This window comes from Trachypithecus francoisi, unplaced genomic scaffold, assembly GCF_009764315.1.
Source record: "Trachypithecus francoisi isolate TF-2019V2 unplaced genomic scaffold, Tfra_2.0 Lachesis_group15, whole genome shotgun sequence".
Classification (NCBI taxonomy): domain Eukaryota; kingdom Metazoa; phylum Chordata; class Mammalia; order Primates; family Cercopithecidae; genus Trachypithecus; species Trachypithecus francoisi.
The window spans coordinates 69,678,636-69,700,994 of record NW_022681460.1 but is presented as its reverse complement, the minus strand read 5'-3'; the positions used below and the strand labels follow the sequence as shown (position 1 = coordinate 69,700,994).

The following is a 22,359-nucleotide window of genomic DNA, read 5'->3' as shown; positions in this document are numbered from 1 at the left end:
CACTGTCTCTCCAACTTCCCAAACATGTTTATTCTATTTTTGCTTGATTGGAAACACTTCCTTCTGAGATTGTCTATTGTTATATTGTTTACAATACTGAGAAATCCTCTAATTGTGACTGGTATCTTTTTTTCTGTTTTTTAAATTAACTATCTGTGGATTATCTGAATGGACCTCATGGACTGCTGTGATAATGTACTAAATTTTATTCTCCTTGAGTCAGAGTTTTGTTACTTAACACTAAAATGCCTGCATAAATTCAGTACCATTAACTGAATTTTTATTAGTCCTGTGTTTCCTATACCTCTCTATCTCATATTAGTCTGATAGGCTATGCTATGCTGCAATAAAAAACAATCTTAACATTCTAGAAATTTAAATTGATAAATATTTATTTATTTTTCATGTTATATATCATCTCAGGTGTGTGGGGCTCTGCTTCATCTCATCCTCATGCAGGGATATAGCCTGATGAAGCCTTCATGATCAACAAGATTGCTCTTTAACATGGAGACAAGAAAGGAACGTGTCAATTAAAGTATTTCCCTTAAAAACCTTTACCTTAGAAAGACTACATAACTTCCACCCACATTTCGCTTGATAAACATTATTTTATGGAAAGGAAATGAAATAGTGCCATGTGTACTGAAAGGTGGAGAACAAGAAATATTCATTCTCCAGTAAAATATTAGTAACAAACATGTAATATCTGGTCAACAAATGGTCAGCTTATTTTTATTTCCATGTGCACAATACATTAACCTCTTTCAAAAGGAGGTAACCCAAAAGTACCACTCAGTGACAGCATAAATCTTCTAGATCATGACATCTGGATGATGTGCAGTAGCCTTAGTATCAGGTCTGAATATAACCCTTTTATGATCTGAACACATATGAATTAAAAATGTACATTAACTTTCTCTCACAGTCCAATATACACTGACCAAAGTAGAAGAGGATAATTTGAATAAGCATTCCACTTTGGAAAAAGAATAATAAAAGAACATGGGGCTAGTCTGGCCCAGAGCAATTGTGCTGTGCTATACAGCCAAGATTGTGAAAGCTTGAGATTGGGAAATATTCCTTGCATAGGCCCTGATTTGGCTACCTGGAAGTAGCTCCCTTGTCCTTTGCTCTCTGTGACCCTCTGAAAGATTCCTTCCTTTCTGCTACCCTTCATAGGCATCTCTGTAAAACTGGTATTGGAAAATAAGCCTTCTTTCAGGCCTGAGCAGGTTTCCACATCCACTTTCTGCTTACAGATGACTGACAGCTCAAGGATTAATTTAAACCCAGATCAGTGGCATTGTCTTTCAGTCCAGATTGGTGATTTGTGGTGATTTGGGAGTAAAATTCTCTGAAAACTTTGTGGGTGTCCTACCAATTTGATTCCAATCAGCATTTGATGCTAGAAATCCCACCCACTGTTCTTCTTAAAATACATTTCTTAGGACAGCTATATTCTATAATTTGCTTATCCATATATCTCTAACTATTGTCCATCACAGATACTTTGAGCCACTTAGGCTTAGAGGAGAGTAATCCCATTAAGCTCATTTTCTGGGACGCATGCCTTTAGTTAGATCTCACTCTGAGATACCTTATCCACTTAGTGCTATATGCATACTTTCTTTTTCTTTCTTTTTTTTTTTTTTTTCCTAATTTTGAGACGGAGTCTTGCTCTGTCACCCAGGCTGAGGTACAGTGGTGCGATCTTGGCTCACTACAACCTACACCTCCTGGGTTCAAGTGATTCTCCTGCATCAGCCTCTCGAGTAGCTGAGATTACAGCTACTTTTTTAAAAAATATATTTTGTGTTTTTTTTATAATTATTATTTTTTAGTAGTGATGGGGTTTCACTATGTTGGCCAGGCTGGTCTCGAACTCCTGACCTCAAGTGATCCACCCACTTTGGCCTCCCAAAGTGTTGGGATTCCAGGCATGAGCAATCACACCTGGCTTATAGATATACTCTTTTGTTTTGTTTTGTTTTGTTTGAGATGGAAACTCGCTCAGTCACCCAGGCTGGAGTGCAGTGGCATAATCTCGACTCACTGCAAGCCCCACCTCCCAGGTTCACGCCATTCTCCTGCCTCAGCCTTCCCAGTAGCCTAGATAAACTCTTAATATGACCATTGTCTCTAAGACTGATTTTACTTTGCGTTTGTTGTTCAAAGACTATGAATTTTATATTTTTGCTCTTTGGGCTGGGAATCAGTTGTCTCTGTATTCCTGAATTCAAGGACACAGATTTCTTTTTCATTCTTAATTCCAAACCATTTTGTTTTCTGACCAAATTTCTTGTAACCCCTTGCCAAATGCAGCCAATAGGTACCTACACAACACAGATACTGTTTCTAAGCCTCTTTTCTGAGAGTCATGAGTTTACTGGGTACATGGTCTGTTTACCAACTTACTAAAGGTTAATAGTTTTACTAGATGTTTTCCTACTGCTTAACTGATAACAGTTTCTTCCCTACCTACTGCTTAATTGCAAAACCACAGATCATAGTTTTTTTTGTTGTTGTTACAGCTGCCTCCTTTTCTTGTACAAATGTCTATGTCAATCAAAATGTGCTAAATTAGTTTCTGGTAACAAACACCCACAACATTTTAGTGATTTAAACCCACAAAGATTTATTTACTGTTCGCACTATATGTACATTGGGCTATAGGGGTTATATTGTACATTGTCCTAACTCAACTATCTAAGGAGGGAGTCTTCCTATTTGGAGTGCAACTGGGAATCATGGCAGACGGAAGGGAACTTCAAAGGTCTCTGCCTAGAAATAACAAAAGTCAGTTATATTTACCTTGTATTGGTCAGAGCAAGTCACCTGACCCCATGTGATTTAAAGGGAAGAAGAAATGCAATATTACTATGTATTTAAAAGAAGGAGAACTAGAAATATCGGTTATCAGCATTAATGACTACCCTGCTTCTTCTAATTTTGATAAAAGATTGGTCGATTGTCTTTAAAGTCTAGAAGGTCTGAAGCTCTGAAATGCTAGTGTTTGCACAGGTAACAAATAAATGTGATTTCATTATTCAGATGTCTGTAGGGCTAGAATATATTAATCAACTAACTATAGTAAAATATTTTTATAATATCTGCTAAATTTCAGAAGAAAAAGATGAATCCATTATAAAATAAATGAAGACTGCATCAAGAATATTTACTTCCTAATACAGACAGAGGGTGTTTTGTTTTCCAAATGAGGACATTCATAACTCATGCCATATCATGAAGTTTTTGATCAACTAGAATTTGCTTCTCATTTTCTGCTAACCTCCTTACTTGTATGAGAGGTATGCATTAGGGTACATTTATAAAGATGTCATTTAAGTGTCTTAGAACTTTTAAAATTTGTGATGGGAAAATATCATATTCTTTTAAATGATCTATGGTACTCATCAATGCACCAAGTAGAGGGAAGGTGAAGACATATTTCACAGACAACAAAAATGAATGTTTTCTTATTACTGGGTTATTTTAGTTGAAATATGATTCATATTTGCTAACAAGAAGACAAATATATACAACAACTCTGTACAAAATGTATATACATAATTAGCTATTTTGCTTTTTTATAAAACAACACAAACAACAAAAAAGTAAAACAGTACAAAAGAAGCCAAATGAATAGATGAGGTTTTGGAAATAATTTTCTATGATCAGTAAAGACAACCAGGCAAATGCAGCATTGCATGAGGTCTAGTAGAATAGTTGTTTATTTATTATTATTATTATTATTTTTCTTTTTTTTTTATTTATTATACTTTAAGTTCTAGGGTACATGTGCATGACGTTTATATCATGTGTAACTCCCCAATGCAATCCCTCCCTCCTCCCCTCTCCCCATGATAGGCCCCAGTGTGTGATGTTCCCCTTCCCGAGTCCAAGTGATCTCATTGTTCAGTTCCCACCTATGAGTGAGAACATGCGGTGTTTGGTTTTCTCTTCTTGTGATAGTTTGCTAAGAATGATGGTTTCCAGCTGCATCCATGTCCCTACAAAGGACGCAAACTCATCCTTTTTATTATTTATGTTCTTATTCTATGGTTAAAAAGCTCTCAAAACTGAATATCCAGTTGGTAAAATAGCAAGCCTTTGTCCTGTGCAGAGTGCTTTCTTTGTAAGACTAAGGTTCATTATGTTTATCTCTGCACATAATTATCACAGTCATTTAAAGTGTTTCAAAAAATGATTAATTTTCTCTTACAGCTACCATATATTATAGAATTAACAGGAATCTCAAAAACTCCTGTGGTCACTGTGCCACTGAGATGACAGAAACAGCCTTTTCTCTGATTTTCTTTCTTCCAGACATCTTTTCTTTCAAATCCATCCTTTATTCCACTGTTAAATCATTCTGTCTACACATCCTTTTTCCTAAAAATCCTTCTTTGTCAATATGAGTTCAAGCCACAAACAACTTTGATGCCCTATTTTTTATAGGATACAGTCTAAATCTCTTGTAGTGGCACTCAGGTCCTTCACGGATGTTATAACCATTGCCTTTCTCTTCCAAGAGAATAACAATTATCTATTGCTTCCTCAATTGCCACAGGCATCCCATTTCTGGACTGAAATATTGTACCTTCCCTTGCAATTTGTACTAAGACTCAAAATTCAAGAAGACTGTCGTGAATATTATGCTACTCTTAAATTTTAATGTCAGAATGTTTAATTCTCCCATAATCCAATAACTTAAACATCCCCAATTATTAAATAATGAGACGATTTCATAAGCCAAAGAATACATTTTTAAATTTCTTCACCGGACCAAGCTTACAGTGAATGCTGATGAAACGTTTGCTAGTTTGTTTGGCCATGTAACATTGGCTTATTTTCCATCTCCCAGCAAATTCATAAATTAGCCACCAAATTAGACTACCCATTTTAGTTTCTCATTCTCTAGAACCAGAAACTCTTTTAAATCTAGAACTTGCTGCCTCACTTTCAAACAACAATAGTAGTTACACATTCCTCTTTTCTCTGGCTTTCTGCCCTCACGTTTTTATCAGTTTTCTTATTTGTTCGTTCACAATTCAATTGTTGAAAACATAGTCTATGCTAGGCTACTGTGCTAAATAAAAGCTGGGGATGGAGAAACTATCTCTGCTCTTAAAGAGTCCATAATGTGGCACGTGGACGCCGCCGAAGAAGCATCGTTAAAGTCTCTCTTCTCCCTGTCGTCATGTCTAAGTCAGAGTCTCCTAAAGAGCCCGAACAGCTGAGGAAGCCCTTCATTGGAGGGTTGAGCTTTGAAACAACCGATGAGAGCCTGAGGAGCCATTTTGAGCAATGGGGAACGCTCACGGACTGTGTGGTAATGAGAGATCCAAACACCAAGCATTCCAGGGGCTTTGGGTTTGTCACATATGCCACTGTGGAGGAGGTGGATGCAGCTATGAATGCAAGGCCACACAAGGTGGACGGAAGAGTTGTGGAACCAAAGAGAGCTGTCTCAAGAGAAGATTCTCAAAGACCAGGTGCCCACTTAACTGTGAAAAAGATATTTGTTGGTGGCATTAAAGAAGACACTGAAGAACATCACCTAAGAGATTATTTTGCACAGTATGGGAAAATGGAAGTGACTGAAATCATGACTGACCGAGGCAGTGGCAAGAAAAGGGGCTTTGCCTTTGTAACCTTTGACGACCATGACTCCGTGGATAAGACTGTCATTCAGAAATACCATCCTGTGAATGGCCACAGCTGTGAAGTTAGGAAAGCTCTGTCAAAGCAAGAGATGGCGAGTGCTTCATCCAGCCAAAGAGGTCGAAGTGGTTCTGGAAACTTTGGTGGTGGTCGTGGAGGTGGTTTCAGTGGGAATGACAACTTCGGTCGTGGAGGAAACTTTAGTGGTCGTGGTGGCTTTGGTGGCAGCCGTGGTGGTGGTGGATATGGTGGCAGTGGGGATGGCTATAATGGATTTGGTAATGATGGAAGCAATTTTGGAGGTGGTGGAAGCTACAATGATTTTGGCAATTACAACAATCAATCTTCAAATTTTGGACCCATGAAGGGAGGAAATTTTGGAGGCAGAAGCTCTGGCCCCTATGGCAGTGGAGGCCAATACTTTGCAAAACCACGAAACCAAGGTGGCTATGGCGGTTCCAGCAGCAGCAGTAGCTATGGCAGTGGCAGAAGATTTCAATTAGCAAACAAATCTTAGCAGGAGAGGAGAGCCAGAGAAGTGACAGGGAAGCTACAGGTTACAACAGATTTGTGAACTCAGCCAAGCACAGTGGTGGCAGGGCCTAGCTGCTACAAAGAAGACATGTTTTAGACAAATACTCATGTGTATGGGCAAAAAACTCGAGGACTGTATTTGTGACTACTTGTATAACAGGTTATTTTAGTTTCTGTTCTGTGGAAAGTATAAAGCATTCCAACAAAGGGTTTTAATGTAGATTTTTTTTTTTTTTTTTGCACCCATGCTGTTGATTGCTAAATGTAATAGTCTGATCGTGACGCTGAATAAATGTCTTTTTTTAATGTGCTGTGTAAAGTTAGTCTACTCTGAAGCCATCTTGGTAAATTTCCCCAACAGTGTGAAGTTAGAATTCCTTCAGGGTGATGCCAGGTTCTATTTGGAATTTATATACAACCTGCTTGGGTGGAGAAGCCATTGTCTTCAGAAACCTTGGTGTAGTTGAACTGATAGTTACTGTTGTGACCTGAAGTTCACCATTAAAAGGGATTACCCAAGCAAAATCATAGAATTACTGGTTATAAAAGTGATTGTTGGCACATCCTATGCAATATATCTAAATTGAATAATGGTACCAGATAAAATTATAGATGGGAATGAAGCTTGTGTATCATCCATTATCATGTGTAATCAATAAACGATTTAATTCTCAAAAAAAAAAAAGAGTCCATAATGTAGTAGTGAGAGAGAAGCTAAATCAATATGCACAATAATGTTATGAGTGTTTAGACTAAAGTACAATTGAGTATAATGGGAAACATTTGAAATAATTCCAAAACTCCTACTGCTTAATTGTTGATTTTTTTTCCCCTAAGTATCATTTTCTCATTGTTTCACTTCATTAAATAAACTTTTTCATGACTCTTAAGCCTTAAGATCTTTGATCTGGTTCCTACGCAATGGACTATTTTTCCTGTTTTCCTCAGTGACCTGGCCTGCCTTTTGCTTTCTGTGGGATTCCCGCCAGCTTTTTGAGCCTCGCTCAGCTCTGGGTTGAGCCACTATGACATCCTGCTGCTTTTTCCATCTGTCTATAAATTCTGTAGCAATTCCTATTCTGATTCTAAGTATGAGCCTAATGCAATGAGTGAATTGACTTCTTCGATTCTCTTGCCTCTGAACTCTTTTTTCATGTAGTGCTTTCTTTGAGCATTCTGGTCTGTCAACCTGAAATATTGAAACTTCCACTTGCTGCTCTCAGACTCTCAAGTAAAAGAAAAGATGTTTGCATATCATCATCATAATGCTTCACATGTTAGAGGTCTTTATATATCTCAAAGTCATTTACATTTTCCTCATTAATAAAAACCTTCAGTACAAGTGAAGACAGGCACTTAGTTGCAGTGTTGTAGTTAGTAGGAGAGTTAGGATTTAAATCCAGGGGTTCTGATTTTAAGCTGTGTGAATCTACCACATTCTCCGCAGAAGCAGTGTCATGGCTCTTTCCACTACGGTTCTATCTGCTGTGAAAACCTTCTCTAGATATAGACCTTCCACTGAGGTAGTGTAAATCTTTCTTCTGCTAATAACACATACAATTTCTGGATACATTTTAATTAATCAAATTTCCACTGTTAAATAAAGGAAGGGAAATTCCATGGTGCCAAAGTCAAAAGGAAATCTAAAACCAGAATTCCATGTTAGAGTGTTTTGCTTTGGCAGCTCAAAGATGGGAAGGCAGGAATGTTAGATTAAGTTCGGATGTAGGGCCTTGCAGTTGTTGAATGGAGTTCAGTATCCACTGGGGAACAGAATCTGTGACCTTGGATTCAATTGAAGAAATGGGAATGAATAACAATGCTAAAGCTGGACCTTTACAAGAAATGGAGTAAAAGAGGAAGCAGGGAAAATTTTCACATCTGCCTGGCAAGCAACAAAGAACTTGACTCTACCAAAATCCTAGGTGGGAAATAAAATTTTCCAGTGAGAAGCTGAAATCCTAGGCCAGAGCCACAAATGAGCATGGAGTCTAAAGTTAGTTTATAAATGTTTTGTTAGACTCCTTAAGCCAAGCTATTAATTTTAAACCATTTTGAACTAGTAAACATCCTGGGAGTGTTAAGAAAGCAAAGATGAAACAATTATGTAATAACCAAACTGGGGTACATGAGATTCTTAAGGGAAAAGTGTTTCACTAAAAATGAGCTCATGAGAAAAAGTAAAAAGCACATGAGGTGATATCACACCTTGAAGAATTCTGTCAACACGAACTCAGGAGGAGAAGCTCTCTCAAAACTGGAGATGATGGAACAACTATAAAAAAGCTAGGTAATATTTACTGTTGAAGTAAGTTAAAAGGTAAAAAGAGGAATAGAATCACAAATAATAAGAAAATACAATGTTTGCTCACCATGTTTTGTTGTTTTTACCTCTTCAATAGTTTTTTGGCTCTGTCTCCTCATCTCCATCACTATTGCCACTACTTCAGTTCAGGCCTTCACCTCCTAATTGACTTTCTTGGCTCAGCATTGCAATTTTCTCTCTCCCCAATCTTGTTTGCATTCCCACTTGTTCTTCACATTGCTGTACCAAAACACATCATCCCTCTGATTTATATATTAGAGGCTGATTTTAGTCTTTGGGATGTAGTTCAAGCTCCTTGGCATTGTATTCATAGCTCCTTAAGATTGGACCCTAAATCACCTCTTCAATATCATCACACAGCTGCCTCATCCTCCATGCACTTGCCATTCTCTCTCTCACACCTCTGTGCCTTTGCATGCTCTATCTCTGCTGTTTGGAAAGGTCTCCAAGTCCCCTTTGCCTAAGTCAGCTCCCCTTTCAGGAAGCTTCATTGATTCATCTTCTCCACAGCCTCTTTCTTAACCTGGATTCTTCCTTAGTCTGGATTCTTCCTTAGTCTGGATTCTTCCTTAGTCTGGATTCTTGCCTTGGTGCCCCCATTCCTTTCAGTGTCTCCATCTATAGCATCTGGTACATTCTCTGTCATGGCATTACCATGGGTGTCATGGTAGGCATGGTAGACTGTGGCAGCCACAGTGTCTGGCACTGTGATGAAGTCTGTGCTATTATTGAGTGAGGTGGTTTACTGGATGGCTTCCTATGAGGTGATTCCTCTCTGTTTAACCCTATTACTGATTGGATTTCCAACTTAAGCTGAAGCCTTTCTCAGCTATCTTTCTTAAGTATTAAAAGTGGATTTGATTTGCTTCTAAGAATCCTCTGCCCCTAGTTTCAGGGTCACATCACTGCCCCTTTATGCTCCTCTACATGGGATCACACTTGATAGTTTTACCTAAATAATTACCTAAAGGGAGAAAATATTGAATCCTCTCTGTTTTCTATCTTGTTTCTTTAATTAATCTTTTTGTTTTGTGTAATCTCTTTTGCTTTCCCAATTTCTCTTCTTTTTTTCAGATATTTTCTTCATTCCTGTATGCATCTTTGATTGGATCTTTTCTGTTTCCTTTCTTTCATGCTGACACTAAAAACAATCTTATCACCTTTTGTTCTTTCCTGTCAGTCAATATCTGGTCCATGACAGATTAACATTGACAAGCTTTTGTGCTGAATATAAATGGTTTCTCTCTGTGTTTAGAAGGGAGCACATAGCACACAAACAAGCTGGGGAAAGGACTATTTATCACAGAAGAAGTTGGAAAAATTGGGATAAACATATTGATCTATTGCAATCTTTTGTTTGTGCTAAGACAAAGTAAGTAATTATTCAGACTACTTACTAACCTCTTCACACTTTAAGATTGCTTAACTTTCAGGGTAAAGAAATTTTATTGTGGTCTAAGACAATTTCCAAATGCTAGCATTCACTTACTGAAAAGGGGAATGTCTGTGGAATAATAATGTTCTGCCATCCTCCTTTTAATGAGAATAGTTATGGTAATGTTTTGAAATAAATATATCATAACATCTACATGACAGTATATTGAAATAGGAGAAATGGAGTTATTATCTGGGTTTTTTAATTAGCACAACCAAATTGGAGAGCAATAATGGGACATACATGGAAGAAAATGTTATCCTGGCTAAAGAAGCTGGGCATTAAAATCTACAGAACTGGGTTAGAATTCTGGTTCTGTAATTTATTAGGCACTTGGCCTTGGACAAAACCTCAGGATCCTCATATGTCAATTTGGGTAAGGATTAAAAAGAACAATGTAGTATTTAGCACAGTTCCTGGCATATAAAATACCCGATATATGTAAGTATAAAATTAAAATAATGATTGTCATTGGCTTATCTCTGTCATCCTCCTGTTCCCTTCATTATTGTCATCCAACTTAAATGCCTACTTTCAAAATTCTCACTATTCTTACTCTTTTTCAACCAGTAACCAGTACTTTTAAACTGTGTTGTGACTCATTGGTGGGTTATGAAGTCAATTTATTGATCTATATTTTAAAATGTAATACAATAGAAAATATTAGAGTAAATTGCACATACTAGCAAAAAGTATTTTTGTGAAACTTTTTAGTTATACATATGATCTGACTGACATTTTAAACAGGCTCTTCTGCCTGCTATATGGACTATGGACTCTAGGTGGGCACAGCTGGAAGAAGGAGCTTTTGCTGTCACCCAAGTGAGTGATAGTGAGGAAGATGACTGGCATGGAAGGAATAGTTGCAGGTGGAAAGTGGCCAGATTATGGATAAACTTCATGGTAGAGGCACCAGGTTTTGTTAACTACTGGATGTAAGGTAAGAGTTTTTTGTTGGACAAAACAACTGGAAGAATGAATTTGCCATTTTCTGAGATGGGGACACCCCTAAGTGGGGTAGGTTTATGAACTAGAATAGAGAAAGAAAAATTTTGAGTATATTAAATTTAAGATGCCTATTATTATGGATGTGAAGAAGTTAAATAGATAGTTGAATATACAAGTCTAAATTCAAAGGCAAGTTCTGGGCTGAAGAAGCACATTTGGGAGTCATTAGGATATATATATTATTTGAAGTCATGTGTCTGGATGAGATCATCAAGGGTGTGAGTGGAATTTAGGGAAGGGATGTGGTCCAAAGTCTGAACCCTGGGGTACTGTGACAGCTAGACCATGAGAAAATAACTACAAGCAAGTAGAGAGGCTGAGATACTGCAGCCAATGAGCAGGAGATTAACCCCTTGGAGAATGTGGTGTCCTGGAGCCGAGTGAAAAAAGTGCAACTGGAGTGAGTGGTCACCTGCGCCAAGGGCTGTCAGTGGATCACCAGGTGGAGATGATGTATTTAGCCACTGATGGTAATTGATGATGCATAAAAGGACCATTTTGGTAGGGTGGAAGCAAAAGTGTGAGATACATATTTTTTGTGTGTCAGGTTTTACAATATAAAATTGTTATAATGCAATACATTTTTTGTTCTTACCTTTTTCTTTTAAAATCATATTTTAAAAATGCATTCTAGGTCATATGTCTAGGTTATTGCGTTTTACTTGTGCATTCTACCGTATTTTTTTGTTTTGTTTTGTTTTTTGAGACGTAGTCTCCCTCTGTCGCCCAGGCTGGAGTGCAGTAGCCGGATCTTGGCTCACTGCAAGCTCCGCCTCCCGGGTTTAAGCCATTCTCCTGCCTTAGACTCCGGAGTAGCTGGGACTACAGGCGCCTGCCACCTTGCCCGGCTAGCTTTTTGTATTTTTTGGTAGAGACGGGGTTTTACCGTGCTAACCAGGATGGTCTCGATCTCCTGACCTCGTGATCCGCCCATCTTCAGTGCTGGGGTTACAGGCTTGAGCCACCACGCCCGGCCTCTACTGTATTTTTAACTCCATTTCTCTGATGATGGATGCCTATGTAGTTTCCAAGTAACTGCCACAATGAACTTTCCTGTCCCCTTTTAGTCCTGTGCTAGTATTTCTCTGGGATACATACCTAGGACTGTAATTACTAGGTCTTAGGACATGGACATTCTTGATTTCTGTGAAACACTGCCGAATTGTTTTTCTGTTTGTTTGGTTTTGATTTTTTGTTTGTGTGTTTGTTTTAGTAGCTGAACTTGTTTACCTTCTCTTCAACAGCATATGGAAGATGCAATTGCAACCATCTTCTATTATTCGTTTTCTATTTTAGCATTGGCCCATAAAAATGAGAACTTCACAGATATTAGGAGAAAACTTTTCACCTACCTCTTCACCTCCTCAGACCTGCCATTCAGCAGCAAGGCTCTACTGATGGGTGAGATGGAGAGGATTACTAAGTATGCCTTCTTGAGCCCTGTTTTTGCTCTTTCTTTTCACCCAGGTTTCCTGTAGGCCAAGTCTCTTCTCTTCCCCTGCAACAGTAAGTGCACACGGCTAGGCCTTGACCCTATGTGGGGAGATATCCATGCCAGAGGAAGTAGGAAAGCCTGTGTTTGCCCCAGATACAAACTAAATTCTCTAATACAAATTTACTAGCAGTGAGGCTGATGTTTTGATTCTTTACTGACTTCCGTGTTTTATCACTTAGTTTGTCCCTTCAGAAGTCCCAATAAAATGGAAGATGCATAGCAAGATAAAGAAAGGAGACAGAGAGGGAATAAGCATGGAGAGAAAATAGAAAGGGAGCTGGACAGTGGTAAATGAAAGGATGGAGACCTCTTCATTTTTATCGTAAAGTGGGAACATTCATACAATTGCAGTGCTGGTGACTGATGAAGAAAAGAATAGATTCAACAGCAAGAGATACTGAGAGAGGGATAGCTACAAATAGGGACCACAAGTCCTAATTTGGCTGGGAGAGTCCAGGTGTATGTCTACAGTCTTAGCATTTTGTTCAGTTTAGTATTTTCCTGGACAAAGGTATCCCAGTTTGGATAATTAATTATATAGTCACTACGGGTGTGGTGGAAAGAACAAGTCTGTTTTTGGTGCATGATAATGGAGAAAACCGTAGATGAGCAGTTTCATAAGGAACGTGATTTTTAATGGTGGGTAATTATATGCCTTTAGTTTTAAATGCCATCTGAAAATTGGATGTCATAACACTTCTTTGAGGAAACATTGTCATTAATGCAAAGATGGTCAAAGAGACTGTTTGCATTTACCTAGTTCAGTGAGTTTCTTTTTTTTTTTTTTTTTTTTTTTCCGGAGTCTAGCTCTGTTGCCCAGGCTGGAGTGCAGTGGCGCTATCTTGGCTCACTGCAAGCCTCGCCTCCCAGGTTCACATCATTGTCCTGCCTCAGCCTCCTGAGTAGCTGGGACTAAGGTGTCTGCCACCACATCTGGCTAATTTTTTGTATTATTATTATTACCTTTCTTTTTTTAGTAGAGATGGGGTTTCACCACATTAGCCAGGATGGTCTCGATCTCCTGAACCTCGTGATCCACCCACCTTGCCCTCCCAAGGTGCTGGGATTACAGGTGTGAGCCACCGTGCCTGGCCGTTCAGTGGTTTTTAAAGTGTGGTCCCTTTAAGGGGACCCATATTAATGCCATCTGGGAACTTATTAGAAATGAGGATTCTCAGGACCCATCCAAACCTACTGAATCAGAATCTTTGAGACTGGGGCTCAGCCATCTATGTTTTAATAAACTCTCCAGCTGAATCTTATGCACAGGAATGTTTAAGAGCCAGTGATTTCATTTATATATAATAATTGTGAAGGCAGAAATACAATAGTGCTATATGTCAATATAATCTGTCAATCAATCATCTGTTAAGAATCTATATAAAGTCCTGTGTTGGGTGCTTTATTCTGTGAAAGATGCAAAATAACACGAAGATAGTAAAATAAGCATTCTCTACCCTTGAGAAGATTGCAGTTGGGTTGGGGAAATTGCACCTACACCCATAAGAAGTTGTCTAATAATAGAAAACAATAAATAAGTAGGCAAGCTAAAATGTCTATTGGAGTTCAGGAGAGAATTCCCAATGGGAGAGCACAGACAGGAGATACTCTGTGGTGGACATAGAACTCAGAAACGAGAACAGATGGGAAATAGCAGGAACCAGGAGAGTCTAACTGGAGAGAGAAGATCAATTTTCAGCGAACAATGAGTAGCAACTGAAGGGAATAGTGTTAATGCCAATAAGGTTCTGCACTGGTCTTATTGAAAACAGATTCCAAGATGAAATGTTTTCAAAACTTGAGATTAGATAACATTAAACAGGTTTCTTTTACTGCATACACGTCTCAGAGACTTTAAAATTTTAAAGAGCAATGTGGTGCTCCAAGAAGGATTGTGGTATTTACCAGTTGACTTATGGTTCTCGGAGCAGCAGATGCCAAAAGGGGTAAGATCCCTGAAAACACCTCTGAAGTGGAATGCTCTTGAATCATCTCAGCTCTCATGGGGTTTACCAAAGCATCCAGCATGCCAGCCACCTCTTGCTTAACCTGTTCATCTGAATTATGTCAGTGATAAAATGGATCAAAGTGATGTTCTGTGGAAGGTTCAGACAACCCAGATAAGAGATGATAGGAGAAAAGTCTAGCCTTGAGGCACAACTGTAAATGAATAGTATTCTTTATCATCTGTGAATGACAACTGTTTGTGATTTTCTTTTCTATTTGTAATGAAAAAGAGCACATTTGCCAAGAGTGTCAACATATGACTTTTAAGGAGGTATCTATACTAGTCAAAACTCATAGAAGCAGAGAATACAGTAATGGGGCATTGTCACTTAATGAGTATAAATTTCTTGTTAGAATAAATGAATAAGTTCTAGAGATCTGCTGTAAAATATAGTGTCTATAGTTAGCAATACAGTATTTACACTTCAAAATTGTTAAGATGGTAGATCTCATGTGAAGTGTTCTTACCACAAAAAACAAAAAACAAAACAAAGGTATACAAGGACACTTGGGGAGGTGTTGGGTATTTCTATTACCTTGATTGTAGTGATGGTATCACGGATGTTTGCACATATTCAGACTCATCAAATTGTACACATTAAATACATGCAGTTCTTTGTATATAAATTATACCTCAGTAAAGCTGTTTAAAAATCAGCAAAGCCTTTCTAATCTGCTTTAGCAATGCCACATCCAGCATAGCCTCTGACATGAGGGATATGACTTGGTGGAGTCTGTGGTAGTCTATAGTCATTGTCCAAGTTCCATCTGGTTTCTGCTAGAGCTAGTTCAGGGAGTTAAGTGGAGACATGATACAGCATAGACCCCACCTCCTTTAGGAATTTAATAATGGCAATCAGGTCTAACAGTTTCCCACCGCCAGGATAAAAAATATTTTTAATTTACTAAATTTCAGCTAGAGGTGGGGGAAAGTTTCAGTGGTTGCTACTTGGTCTTTTCCAAGATCAGAGATCTAATACAGTGGTGACTTCAACTCCAAGTATGTCAGTAACAATTGTACACTCAGGGACTGAAGAAATCACCATTGGGTAGGTCCATAGACCTAGTGGGCCCACCTTAAACTGGACCTGAGATGACACTTTATTTATTACTTGGCCATCACAAGCCCCTACTTAAACAGAGAGGCTCTAATAATGCTTTGGGTTTCTGAGTGTCAACTTCAATTCAGACCTTATGTTCAATTATCCTTGACATGTATGGGCATTCCCTGTCCCCAGTGTACTATTATATGAATATATGGCAGAAGGACCAGGGAAATGCTAAGTCCTTCCTCCCAGGGACCCAGTCAATTCATCAGTAAGATGTTTCCAGATCTGAAAACTGGCTCAAGTCTGTGAACTGAACAAAGGATGGTGACTTTCTATTGAGCTAATTCCCTTCAGCATCCAATCCTCCATTCTTACTTTCTGTGTTTGTTACAGTAATTTCAGCTTCCTGGCTTAACAGGAAAATCACTCTTCCATGGCCTCTATTATTCGGGGCCCTATTATCCTCATGAATATTAACAAGCCCATCTCTGTGACTCTTCTCCTAGACCAGGCCAGCAGAGGAGCGTCACCATTGAACAATTTTGTGATGCTAGTGTCTCTCTCACTAGTGTATACCTGATAGAGACTGGTGAGTCCACCAGGCTTCCCATTGAGCTCAACTCTCTGAGGGGTTGTCTAACTGCACATAATATATCCATCATAGCATGCCCACTTTGCTCAGTGTCTTTATTCCCTTCTCTAACATTTGCCAAGGCAACTCAAGCAACTCAAGCACATTCAGCATTTGCTTTATCAGGCTTCTAGGAGCTACCCTAAAGTCAGTATCCCCTGTGCCCGGGTGTCCTTCCTGGGATAGTAAATTCTGTGTACCCAAGTCAATGAATCCTTGCTTATCCAGCCTTAAATTATTACCCTCTCAATTAAGTTACCTCAAAATTCAATTACCCAGATGTAATTCCCAGGCTCCTACCAGTATAGGCTAGCTAATTCTTCCAGCTTTTTAGTATATCATCTCTTCCCTTGCTTATCAGACTCACCATCTTCCTAGCAGGGTTATGCTGGGACGTATCCTATTATCTGCTTGACTGCCAGTAGAGGAGGTATGGGACAGCTCCTGAAGTGGGTATGACTGCATTGTTGGTGGGGAGGTCTCTGCTACATTTTTAAGCATGAGAGAAGTGCTAACTTTCACCAGGCACGGTGGCTCATGTCTGTAATCACAGTACTTTGGGAGGTTAAGGCAGGTGGATCACCTGAGGTCAGGAGTTTGAGACCATCCTGACCAATGTGGAGAACCCCCTTCTCTACTGAAAATACAAAGTTAGCCGGGCATGGTGGCACACATCTGTACTCCCAGCTACTCAGGAGGCTGAGGCAGGAGAATTGCTTGAACCCGGGAGGTGGAGGCTGCAGAGAGCCAAGATCATGTCATTGCACTCCATCATGGGCAACAAGAATGAAACTCCATCTCAAACAGAAAAAAAAAAAAAAAAAAAAAGTGCTAACTCTTAACTCTTTCTAAGGAAGCGAGTACTACGTTAGCAAACTTTGAGGGTTCAGAGGGTCTGCAGCGCTCACATCCTCGGAGGCATCCATCCAAATGTCTTTATGTTTCAGAGTTCCAGATTTTCCCATTTGGGACTTGAACTAAACATAGATTTGCCTTGGCTGAGCATTAAAACATTTCTGGAGCTCTGCAACTCTAGCAGTTAAGTCTTCAGCCTGCTGCTCATCTGTTTGTGCTGTTCACTGCAGGAGGTACTAGTCTTTTGGCAAACTACCAGTAAGGCTCCCTTGCTCTCATCTTTCAGTCTTCAACTGCTTGTCATGGTTTTCAGTTTCTCATTATCCTTCTGCAGGGCATCAATCCAACTTAGCAATAACCAGACAATGCCTTATTCTCTAGAGATTGTTCCCATGATCTCTATCAAATGCCTTTGTGCTCATACTAGGCGTATTCCCCAATACATTTTTCCTAGATCACCATTAATAGTCTTTAGTCATTGGGTCACTGCCTCCTTCCAGGAACTCTGCGTTGGCCATATATCATGCAGAAGCATGCATATATTCTATGTCTTCTCGGCAGTAAGTGAGCCAGCATCCAAACTCTATTTTTCCATCTGTGTTCTTGTGTTACTCCTGGGAACCTGTGATAGCTCAGCTGCTCCAAGAAGTACATGCCAAGATGGAATTAAGTGTGCAAAATAATTTTTTGGGGGGGATGGTGAAAGTGTATGAAGGATAAGGGGAAGGGAGCATAAGGTAGAGAGAGCCTTCAGGCCACAATGCAAATCTGAAATCTGTAAAGGAGAGAGAAAGAGGAGAAATGGGTAGAAAAGGAATCAGATTGCTATGCATTTCAAAGAAAGTTTTGGTCAGGTTCATTTGGAGCCTTGAGTCAAAATTGTCCATTAGAAGAGTCCTGTTTCTTGTCTAAGTTATTTTGCTCTGCTCATTTCTTGGCTGTTAGGAACTCATAGGGAAACATGAGATTCCTCATGTCTCAGCACAGACATGGTGGTGGATCTGTGTCCGCACAAGAGTTCTGAGTGGTGCATTTCATGGCTGCGAAAGTTCTTGCATTTTCAAACTTCTTTTATCATGGACTTTACCTGTAAAACATCTTCGAGGGATGTTCAGTGAAATATACTTTTTAAAACTCTGGCTTTATAATTTTTAAAATTTGAGTTGCTGATATAAATTAACTTAGGAGTGCAAATGATATCTCTTCTAATGTCCCTGGTTTTCATTGCTTTTCTTTGGCCAAGAGAATGCTCTCTATTTTTACTGTATTTTAAAACAAATGTCGGTATAATAGATTACTATGTACCAGCAAATATTCAAGGATTCTGTCTCAGTCAGCTCAGGCTGCTACAACAACATGGTAAACTTGGTGGGTTAAAAAAATGTGTATTTTAAACTTCACAATGGAGTCTGGGAAGTCCAGGAATAAAGAGCCTGCCAATTTGGTGTCTGGCGAGGACCCTTTTCTGGGATTGCAGAGGGCTGTCTTGCTATATCCTCACAGAGCAGAGACAGAGATCATCTCTCGCATATCTCTTTTAGAGGCACTGATTCCATTCGGAAGGATTCCACATTTATGACCTAATTACTTCCCAAAGGCCACGTCTCCAAATCCCATCACATTGAGAATTATGGTTTTAGCATAAGAATTTTGGAGAGATGCAAACATTCAGTTCATATCAATTTCTCTATATGTTAACTTGTAACTGTACATTTGAGACAGGTACTCTTATTATCTCCACTTTACAAATGAAAAGGGTAAGGCTTCAAGAAGTTACATGACGTGCCTAAAAATCACGTAGCTAGTAAGCGGTTGTGCCACTTGTAAGTTGTGCAACTTGTGAGTTGAACGCACAATGTCTGGCTCCAGAGTCAGTGCTCTCAACCACTGTGCAGTGCTGACATGTGGGCATTCCTATGTTGTCTATGGCTCTGCAGAAGAGTCTTTGGAAGCTAATGCTGAATGTGACTTAGCAGGTTACTGTTAATGAAGGACCCTGAGTGGCTGGTGCAACGTATCTTGGATGACTCAGATAAGTGGGACTCGGATAGCCAGAGAATGCATCCACCAATGAACACATGTAGAAATATGCACTCCATGTTATTATTTGCACCATGGATAAATATATATATAAACCTGTGTGCACATGCTCCATACACGTCAATGTATCATGTATCTATCCCATTTCTTATAATGTGTTCATTTTAAGTATACACAGTCAGAACATTTTTAGTATTCTCATAAATGTATTAGTAGCTGGTTAGTATGGCATCTGTCGGGTTTGAAGTCATACAGACTTTTACTCTAATTAGCAGTGGGATCTTCAGCAGGTACTTTTACATCTTTGAGCTTCAGCTGTGTCATCAATAAAAGCAGCTATCATCACACCTATTTCACAGGGTTGCTCTGAAGATCACATGAGAGAAGAGAAGTGAAACTGCCTAACACAGCTCCAGTACTCAGGAGAACAGTGAACATTGTGTTAAACTGAATTAAATATTATTTACCATTCTTAACACGATGGAGATTTCTAATTGACTATTAATAAAATGAACGTGGATTATGTTAACCTGAGCTGTTTTCAAAATATGTACCCTGCAGTTTGGACTGTGAAGTCCAGCCTTCTTGTTTTCCTCTAGGCTGAAATCATCAGGGGTCCTGAATTATCTTCTTAGCACTCTCACTGGTCAGCTGTGTGATTCCAGACAAGCAACTTTCCACTCTTGTTTCTGAGTTGAGATTCTCAGATTCAGTACCATGGAGGATTGCGGGATTGGCTGCAAGAACTTCAGCAGAAAATTTTTTAAAATTGTAGTCGAAGGCTCTACCTCAGTGATTCTGTCTGATAGCATTTTATTCCTTAGGATAATGCTAGAAACTGTAAGATTCAGGAGCCTGGTGAATTATTATGCGGAAAATTTTTGAAACTATTTTTCGTTAAGTTAGTCTGAACCTGAACTGTTATCATAACAATGCAGCATATTCTTCTCTCTAAGGAGGTAAGTGAAATCAGATTTAAAAACTCAATAACTATACTTAGAAATGGCACATTAAAACTTAATTTTATTTTCTCCCTTTTAAGCAGGACTCAGCCGTTTGTCTACTTTCAATCCTATTCTGGGGCACACACTTTTTCTGAAGGCAATCTGAGAGAACTTTGCATTGTAAGCAAACTGAGGTTCAGCCTTACCCTGCCCCTGCCCTGATTAATATTTGGACATTTACCTAGTTATCCTTTTCCCACATTCTCCAATCAAAAACTTGCAGGCATGTGCAGAGTCACAGGCAGGCTCTCCCAGGGAGGCAGGAGCAGAGGTCAATTAGTGGGCAGCATCCTCATGTTCTCTTGATCTCTATAGGTTCCAGGATGTTTAAACCTAGGTGAAAGGTGGTTAAAGAAAGGAACAGGTTGATGTATGTTGTAGCAGAGAAAGAGAAGTGGGGACATCTGCCAAGCATGGTCAGCATGGTTTCCTATATCCTGGGAAAGCTAATCAGGACCATTTCTCTAGGACCTGTATCATTTGAAATCTTTTCTGCTTTTGAGTATAAGGCAGAAAGATGTGGTCAGCAACTACAGATAGAGAAGCAGGAGCTAAGCCCAATGGCGTGTGGGGGAAGATAATGTTTACAGTGTACACTTGACAGGGAAGGCAATTTTATTTCTGTCTTCCCAGATCATCCCCACTTCTAGTTCCTTACTTTCTTGCTAGATGTTCCCATGAGAGGAAGGAGGAGTTGCTATCCCATGCCTGGGATCTCGATACTATCAGTTGCCAGGGTTATCATTCCTTAATAATTACAAAGTTATGCCTATTTTTATCTTCCTGGCTTTATGCAGCTGAGTGTGCAAGTGGTCTTAGGGTCTCAGGGAGCTTGATTAAGAAGCAGCCGCATTCTTGTATTCTCTGTCTCTCTCTCTTTCTCCCCCTAAAATCTACTTGATCTTATACACAGACTTGGAAGTTTGTTAGTTTCTTTAAATAGTGTTTATTTTTTTCTGTTTAACTTTTATTTTAGGTTTGGTGGTACATGTGAAGGTTTGTTACATAAACACGTGTCAAGGGGGTTTGTTGTACAGATTATTTCATCACACAGGTATTAACCCCAGTACCCAATCTTTTGGGCACTTTCAGGTACCCAGTTATCTTTTCTCCTCCTCTCTCCTCTTTCACCCTCTCCACTCAAGTAGACCTGAGTCTGTTGTTTTTTTCTTTGTGTTCATTAGTTCTTATCATTTAACTCTCACTTATAAATAACAACATGTAGTATTTGGTTTTCTGTTCCTCCATTAGTTTGCTAAGGATAATAGCCTCCAGCTCCATCCATGTTCCCACAAAAGACATGATCTCATTCTTTTTAATGGCTGCATAGTATTCCATGGAGTGTATGTACCACATTTTCTTTATCCAATCTCTCATTGATGGGCATTTAGGTTGATTCCATGTCTTTGCTACTGTGTATAGTGCTGCAATGAACATTCATGTGCATGTGTCTTTAGGGCAGAGTGATTTATATTCCTGTGGGTATATACTCAGTAATGGGATAGCTGGATCAAATGGTAGTATACTTTAAGCTGTTTGAGGAATCACCATACTGCTTTGCACAATGGTTGAATTAATTTACACTCCCACCAACAGTGTATAAATGTTTGTAATAACAACTCATTGTGGTTTTGATTTGCACTTCTCTAAGGGTCAGTGATATAGAGCATTTTTTTCATATGCTTGTTGGCCACATGTATGTCTTCTTTTGAGAAGTGTCTGTTCATGTCCTTTGCCCACTTTTTAATGGGGTTATTTTTCTCTTGTAAATTTGCTTAAGTTTCGTATAGATGATGGATATTAGACCATTGTCAGATGCATAGTTTGCAAATATTTTCTCTATCAGAGCTCTATTTTAGGTACCTGCATAGTTACTAGTTAAGTAATATTTCAATTCCTATTTTTCTGCAGAGAGAAGGAGTAATGAGCAGGAAAAGCTAGAGACACTCCTAGATATCTGTCCATAATACTATCACATACCACCCAAACCCCATCTTTTAAAATAGTCAGGCAACTAAAAGTTTAGAAAGACAACTTTTTTTATTTTTATTTTTTGATGAGAGGGCAAAAAAGAGAGACAGACGTGTTTGAATCCTTACCTAAACTTAGCGACTAGTTATCTATTACAGTTTAAGTTGTTGGTCTGAGCCTATTTTCTTGTCCCTACAATGGGGTTTGTAATATTTTCCCCGAAGAGTTGTTGCAAAAGTCTCAGATAATACATTTCAGTCTTTGACATATAATAGACATGAATTTCTAGGCATTTTAATCTAATCAGCTTCTGAGATTTTCCCTCTTTTCCCCTCTA

At 38.9% G+C, this 22,359-nt stretch overlaps 1 protein-coding gene and 1 pseudogene across 4 annotated transcripts in view; both read left to right on the top strand.

The window, feature by feature from the left end:
* GRM1 (glutamate metabotropic receptor 1) overlaps window positions 1-22,359 on the top strand; it is a 460,907-nt gene that overhangs the window by 178,363 nt on the left and 260,185 nt on the right. The window lies entirely within an intron of this gene.
* LOC117097321 lies at window positions 5,146-6,874 on the top strand (annotated as a pseudogene). The gene has a single exon (XR_004442919.1). The product of XR_004442919.1 is annotated as a heterogeneous nuclear ribonucleoprotein A1-like (transcript).